The 7,186-nt window shown below is 45.5% G+C and overlaps 1 non-coding gene across 1 annotated transcript; it reads left to right on the forward strand.

Annotated features, from left to right (window-relative positions):
- Positions 1 to 4,257: 4,257 nt before the first annotated feature.
- Positions 4,258 to 4,330, forward strand: TRNAT-AGU. The gene has a single exon. It is a non-coding gene; the product is annotated as a tRNA-Thr (tRNA).
- The last annotated feature ends 2,856 nt before the right edge of the window (positions 4,331 to 7,186 follow it).

Consider the following 7,186-nt stretch of genomic DNA (forward strand, 5'->3'; position numbering starts at 1 on the left):
GATTCCTAGCTCCTCAACCACTGAGACTTTCAGGTGATCCAAGTTTCTTTAGAACTTCCTACAGAAATTTGGCCCACAGACGGATAGGACATGGTTTTAAATGTCCATATTTTAAAGTATCCTTAATTTATTGGAAAAGCAAGTTAAAATTGATGAAGAGAAGTTTTCATCAATTGTATGTTAGGATGTTGGCTGACTTCAGGTGATGATCAGGATTCAGATTGGGGTTCAGGATTTAGACATGTGTAAGGATGTTGTGCTGGGTATCTACAGGGTACTGGTGCCTCTGTTCTGGCCCTGTTAGAAGACGAGGATACTTAGTGACATTCTTTCCCCCTGTTTATATTTTGCTTTATTATTATTACTATTATTATTATTATTATTAATTGTGATAAAAACTACATAATGTAAAATTTACCATCTTAACCATTTCTCAACATGTGTTTCAGCAGGGTTTAGTGCCTTCACATGGTTGTGCAACCAATCTTCAGAACTCTTTCCATCTTGCACAACTGAAACTCTGTATCTGTTAAATCACTCCCCATCTCTCCCTCCCCTCCGCCCCTGGTAACCACCATTCTATTATCTCTCTTGTGTAACTGACTACTTTAGATACGTCATGTGAGTGGAATCATGCGGCATTTTTCCTTTTGTGTCTGGCTGACTTCACTTAGCATAGTGTCCTCAAGGGTCACCCATGTTGTAACATGTGTCAGAATTCCCTTCCTTTTTAATGCTGATGGGACAGATGTTTTTAAAGATCTAAAGAGCAGATTGCATTGGCTGGGCCCATAGAGGGCTCTGAATGCTCATCAGATGATTCTTATTTTTCTGGTAATATTTCTTGAAGTCTTTCAAGAATTTGTGTTTCCGAGTTCCAGTAAGCAGGGCCTGTCAGAATCCTCTGTGGGCGTGGCTGAAGGAGGAGACTGGCAGAGGCTGCTCTGAGGTTCCTAAGTGGTCCACAGATGGTCTCTCCCCTTGCTGGCCTTTATAAGAAGAAATTTTCTTTTTAACTTTGAGTGGTGGTCTCAACTCAGGTGGGGCATGATTCTGCCCTCCTCCAGGGCACATTTGGTGTTATCTGTAGGCATTTTCGGATGCCAGAACTCAGGGGAGGGGTGCTACTGGCATCTAGCAGGTAGAGGCCAGGGCACTGCCACACTTCCTATGACCTGTCCCATGCAGAGAATGATCTGGTCCAAATGTTAATAGTGCTGAGGTTGAGAAACCCTGACACAGAGGCAGAAGCTCAAGAAGGTCAAAGAGTGTACGAAAGTTTAATCAACAGAGAACTTCCAATCATTACACACCCTGATGGCTCCCCTCTCCAAGAAGGTCTGGCGTACACTGAAACAGAACCGTGTCCATCTACGTCAGACGCTCAAAGTGGATACAAAAGATCACATCAACAACGGCTTTCTTACCTAAACACCATTTGTCTAAACACAAAGCCTACAAACAGCTAACATTCAGGGAGCATAGTCTCTGCCCTGCTCTGGGAGCCCCCGCCCAGACACTGTCACGCTAATGTAAACAGGATAAGCCTTTTCAGCTGCAGCGCTGTTTACCAGGAACCTGCTGGAATAAACTAGGTTGTTGAGTTTAATTTAGTCAGCAGCAATAATCATGGGGTTCTTCCACTGTGGAGAAGCAACAGACGTGTGGGCACATGTGACAGATGCTATAGTCTGGATTTGCCAAGTGCTGGGGAGCACTTTGGGGGCCTTTCCCCAAGCGAATGATGACCTTATCCATGACAGACTCCCTCCCTGACAGGAAGCAGCTAACTTAAAAGTGAAGGAAGGCAGTGTAAAGGCTTTCCTTCTCTGAGGGCCGGGATGGAGACCGCCACTGGAGGGCCCTATACCAGCTGGGAGTCAGCGAGTCGGTGACTGAGTTGAAAAGGAAACATGGATGGTTTGGATATTATTTTTCTCCTTGTAGGTGGATAAAATACCATTTCATAGAAATTTTACACGACTTATTCGTGCTTACCACGTAGAACTCCCACCTAGAGAAGGGCAGGGAGAGAGCTCTCAGGGGTAAGAGGACACTGTGTGGCCCAGCACCCCTGGGGGCCCAGTACTGTCCTACTTAAGAGCAGAGGCGTTTCCTTTTGATAGTTGTCGCTATACTTCATGGACTACATCTTGTTCAATCTCCGGCCAGCCTGGTTGAGCTAGGGAAAGGTTGTGTTCCGGTGCAGTAAATGCCTCACAGGGAAGTCCAAGAGAGTTCATGTCCACAGGGCTCCATTTCAACTACACCTTTTCAATGATTTCCTCCTGTCTTTTGCTCCATTTGACATGTTAAAGTTATAGTTGATCCTCAATGTGGTAGTGAAGAGTTTGGACCCAGATTACATTGTGCAGGTTTGAATCCTGGCTCTGCTAACTTACTAGCTGAATGCCCTTTTCCTCATCTGTAAAATAAAGATTGAAATACATTGACCTCATGTGGTTATGCTGATATAAATGGCTTAAAGTACACAAATGGTATAAAGTACACAAAATGGCTCCAGATGAGTGGTGAATACTGTATTTGCTAAATACATAAACTGACATTTTGTTACTGAACCAAACTTGGGTCCAGTGGCCCATGTGCAGTTAAGCCAGTCTGCTGACACCGGGCTGGGTTGCGGTGAAGGAAGGTGCACCGTTTATTGCAGGGTGCCGAGCGAGAGGTACAGGAGGTAATGCTCAGAAGACCTGAACTCCTCAATGGCTTTCAGGGAAAGAATTTTAAAGACAAGGTGAGAGAAAAAGTGTCTCAGGTTGCCTGATCCGCTCATGGACATTCTTCTAATTGATTGGTGGCGAGGTAATTGGGAGTCAGCATCATCAACCTGCTGATTTCAGCTGGTCTGGAGTCTATAAGCTTGTGGTCAGCATGCAGATAACTTCTTCCACCTGTCGAGGGTTTTAGTCTCTGCAAAACCGCCCAAGGATATGGCTCAGGATATTATCTACAGCTCTTGATGAGGAACTAATGGTCTTTGACTTCATTTTATGGGTAAACTGTTATTATTTTGTCTTTTGTGGTGATTTTCATTTGTTTCTGCATTTTCTCACGTCTCTGATTAAATTTGCTCTTTGGAACTTCAGGAAGGCCTAGGAGGCTAAAACTTTTCTACAAACAAGAGGCAAGAGACGTGGGGATCTGTCCCAGAAAGCCGTCGTAGGGTCCTGTTAGGTTTCCATTTGACATACTGGAGGCTCTGAATTCATGGATTAGACTGTAACTTAATAGACTTTGGAGTCTAGAGCTAAATTATTACAGGGAGCAAGTATACTAAAAGTTAACATGCATTGACCAAATAGCCCCCAACTTCCCCACGGCTGATTTTAATTGGTGGCAAAGGCCTGCTGAGGCTACAAGTTCTCCTGAAAAGTGTCAGATGGTTTCCATCTGCTGATTGTCTGCCTTTCCACCCACTGGGTGGGTGTGATGTTGGACTCATTGCAAATTGGGTGAAGTAGAAGTTTTGCTGGAGCAGGGAGCTGGGAGGTCAGAGGACAAAACCTGCAGTGCCTCTGACATGGAGACATTTGCTGCAATTCAGGCAGGAGGTGACAGGGCCTGGGTCAAGGTGTGGTTAAGATCCGCAGGAGGGGCAGAATCAGGAGCTGGCCCAAGCCGCAGGACAGGCCTGTCCTTGTGGTCAGCTGCGATGGGAGAGACCAGACAACTGACCTATTCAGTGGAGAAAGGGGGGTCATGAGAAGGGGTATTTGCTGCCTCTGTGGAGTGTTTTAATGCCCACTTCTCCTGTCACGACCTCCTGGACAGTGAGGGCTTTACCCTCTTCCTCCTCTGGAAATCTTCTATCCTAGGCTTACCTCCCCTCGGAGGAGGGGAGGCATCCTCTCTGGGAAAGCCTGGCAATAAAACAGTAAGGTTCTGCCTGATGACCCTACAGCGAAGACTGCCGGTTGACAAGCTGTGCTGGTGCCCCAGAACTTCCATCCATATTTTAGTGCTTTCTCTTTAGATGTGAAGGCAGGTCAGGGACCAGTTGGGTCATGGCTCAGCCAGCACAGGTATGGCCACAGGAAGGAGGAGGCTGGCATCTCCATCCTGCCCCTGGCTCTCTTGCACCTTCTTCTGCTGGAGTACTTCTCTTGCACTGCATAACAGAGGGAGGAACAGATGCTTTGACGGAAACAAACAAACGACTCGAAAAATGATTCTCCACAAATAGCTTGCCTACTCCTTTGAGTCCTGAGGAAGTTCAGTCAAAACAGAGAAGGAAAGGGAGAGTATAGCTCAGTGGTAGAGTGCGTGCTTAGTATGCACGAGGTCCTGGGTTCAATCCCCAGTACCTCCATTAAACACACACACACCCACACCCACACCCACACACAGAGAAGGAAAAAAATCCATGGGTCCCTAGTGCCTGTGTGCTGGCCAGCACGGACAGGGCTCCACGGCTGTGGAGTCCTAATGAGAGGGGCCTCGGAAACATCAAACAGGTTGCTGTCTGCAAAATGTTGACTTTCTCACTTTACTGTTTTCCTTTGAATTTCTTACGGTCGATAATCTTAGTATTCAGGGTTGAAGAGAGCAGAGGAGAAGGAATCAGTAAGGAATTATTTGGAGGGAAAGCAGGGTGGAATCAATACTGGCAACAAAAGCTGGTGATTAGTCTCCATCTCCACCTTCTGTCCTGCCTTGCATCCCCAGGGAGAAGCAGCGGAAAATGTTGGTTCTTAGTAGGGGAAGTCAAACACCCAGCAGACCTGCTGCTCTCAGATTTAGCCTCATTTTTGGTCATCTGCTTGCAGAGAGAAGGGACTGGTACTCTGAGAGCCAGAGAGTGCAGACATCACTGCTCATCTTGAATTGTCCACCTCCTCATTCTTAAAGAGAACCTTCCAGAGGTTAGCTCTTTCTGGAGGATGGCTCAGAATCTGCTCTCCACAGTCCAGGAAGGCCAGAGTGTTTTTTTGAAAGGCTAACACCCAGTCATTCCACTGGCTGTTCCCTGGGCGGAGTTTTCAGCTTTGTGGTCAGATGCTTTACATCTGAATTTTGCCCTCGAACCTGTGAAATTCATGTGTTGGAGTCCTAACGCCCGATACCTGTGAATGTGATCTTGCTTGGAACTAAATAAGGTCTTTGCAGATCAAAGTAGTTAAGATTAGGTAATTAGGGTGGGTGCTAATTCAATATGACTTGATGTCCTTATCAAAAGGGGAAATTTGGAGACAGACATGCGCACAGGGAGTGTTCACCACGTGAATACTGAGGCAGAGATCAGGGCGATGCTTCCACAAGGCAAGGAAAACCAAAGATGGCCAGCAAACCACCTGAAGCGAGGGGAGAGGCCTGGAACAGATCCTCCCTCACGGCTCACAGAAGGAACCAGCCCAGCCCACACCTCGATCTTGGACCTCCAGGCTCCAGAACTGTGAGACAAGAAATTTCGGTTGTTTAAGCCATTCCATCTGTGGTACTTTGTTGCAGCAGCCCTGGGAAGCAAATCTAGGCACCTACTTGAAGGTTTGGACTTCCTGGAAGAAAACAAAGTCATCACTGCAGGGTTAATCAGCCCCACGTCTGTACAATCTTAGATTTGGCTTTTGCCCATAAGGTTTTGTGCAGTGACCCTTGGTTTCGTTTTGCTCCGGATCCCCCTATATCCCTCCGGTGGAAAATTTCCTCGCTGCTCGAGGGTGTGTGGGGGGACCAAGAATGGAAGTCTTTGTTTAGAATTTGCGTGGTATACATAAATAACAAGCATATGGGAGACTTTCAAGCCAGAGGCATTTCAGAATTAGGCAAGGGAAGAGAGACTTCATTTGTTAAAGACATTTCCTTTTCAAATTCATCAAGAGCTTCCCTGCATCCTCCCTTCCCCGTGTCCTGCTCCCCCTACAAACCCCAAATATGTAAGAGGCTTTCTTAGAGACGTAAGCCAACAGGATGTTGAGAGAAAGGGGTAAGAAAAAAATTGTACATAAAACCAGATGAATGGAAAAAGCCCTGTTTCTTTTTATGCTGATGACTTCAGAATTGTAAAAAAGAAATGAGTAAGAAAATTTTCTTCTAATTGAACATGCCATTAAGTGTGTCTAAATTGTTTATACAAAGGCTGGCCTTTAGAAATTAGCCCTGGTTGCTTCCTTTTAGATACAGGGAGGTGCACTGAAATTCTACCTTCAGGGTTTAAATGGAGACTTCTTATACTCTTGGCTATGTGCCCGTCTGATCCAGGCTATAACGTAGGGTGAGTGGGTCAAGTTTAAGGTGCAAAAGTTGGACTACCCCAGCTCAGCCACTCTAGAAAAGGAGGAGTTGGGCTTGGCCCTTGGCGGGGTGTGGGCTGGGGGATGTGGGTGAGTTTGAGCTCCTCATTCCCTGAATGCAGGATGCCCCACTTAGTTAATGCTATTTCCTATTGTCATGTGAATGCTTTGTGGCAACTTAATCTGTTTGCTCTTTGAAAAGCCCTTTCGAATTCAAGTATTTCATTAGCTGCCAGGGAATTAGTGAGGCAAGCTGTGAAGAAGGCAGTTCCATTTACTGGTGTCTGGGAAGGACTTGCCTCCTGCTTAGCGCAAGCATCCCAGTTTCACACCCCATTAACAGGGTGTTTGTCTGATTTCTTCCTTTAAACCCAAACCACAGCCCTGGGGAAGCCAGCCAGCCTTCCAGTTGTTTCTGGTGCAGATCTTCATGGCTTCATGGTGGTTCGACTTAGTAGAAGAGATTTCTTTCAGCAGTTTCAGAAGAAGCACAGATGTAACACCAGAAATACATTTCAGGGACATGTAGACATTATATGATTTCTTTGTATTTTGAATTTTGGTGCCTTCTGGACTAATCTGAGTATCAGTGTGTATGATTAGTAAATTGGTGGTTATATTAGAAACACAGAAGTAAAAAAAAAAGTCATGATTTATATTAATATAAATATTCATTACATGGTATGGTACAAGAGATAGAATACATAACATAAAGCATAAAACTGAGGAAGTCAGATTTGGGGAAAATTTATTGAAGACTTACAGTATGCCAGGAAATGCACTCAGTTCTTTACCATGTGTGCTTAGGGTGTGTGTGTGTGTGTGTGTGTGTGTGTGTGTGTGTGTGTGAAAGAGAGAGAGAGAGGGAGAGAGAGATATTAGATCCCTTTGGAGAAGTTATCCCCTATCATTGAAAGCAGGGTAATTTATATGAG

Source organism: Camelus ferus, chromosome 3 (assembly GCF_009834535.1).
Source record: "Camelus ferus isolate YT-003-E chromosome 3, BCGSAC_Cfer_1.0, whole genome shotgun sequence".
In the NCBI taxonomy this organism is placed as follows: Eukaryota; Metazoa; Chordata; class Mammalia; order Artiodactyla; family Camelidae; genus Camelus; species Camelus ferus.